The following is a 413-nucleotide window of genomic DNA, read 5'->3' as shown; positions in this document are numbered from 1 at the left end:
CAGGGAAAACTGCTGCCACAGTGTTTCCAGCCCAGGTATTACTTAGTCATTCGTACTCTCTTTTCTTGTGGTGTTTCAGGCTTTTATCTCATTTTGCACAATTCAGCCCTGTCTTGTCCCTTTAACCTCCCTACTAGTTCATATAACTCAGTATGATTCTGCCTGGGGAAAGATTTTAATTAATAATGTGTAAAGAGTAACGGGAACACATGGATTTTTAAAACCACTGGTTTGAAACAGGCATGTGATCTTGCATTTTGATGTTTTGTTTTATTGGGTAATATCTCCTGTTTATTTCACTGGTGTGTATGAGTGTGGGTCCTGCAACACTTCAGGTTCTGTGCCTTCATTTTTTGCACACCCAGCAGTCACACTGGAGTTGGTGGGTGTCATGGGTGTGCAAGACCCAGTGC

The 413-nt window shown here is 42.1% G+C and overlaps 1 protein-coding gene across 1 annotated transcript in view; it reads left to right on the top strand.

Moving 5' to 3' along the window:
- Positions 1–413, top strand: part of SMYD2 (SET and MYND domain containing 2) — a 26110-nt gene that overhangs the window by 4583 nt on the left and 21114 nt on the right. The window lies entirely within an intron of this gene.

This window comes from Nestor notabilis, unplaced genomic scaffold, assembly GCF_000696875.1.
Source record: "Nestor notabilis isolate BGI_N333 unplaced genomic scaffold, ASM69687v1 scaffold3893, whole genome shotgun sequence".
In the NCBI taxonomy this organism is placed as follows: Eukaryota; Metazoa; Chordata; class Aves; order Psittaciformes; family Psittacidae; genus Nestor; species Nestor notabilis.
The sequence above is the reverse complement of the archived record's forward strand: the minus strand, read 5'-3'. Positions and strand labels throughout refer to the sequence as shown.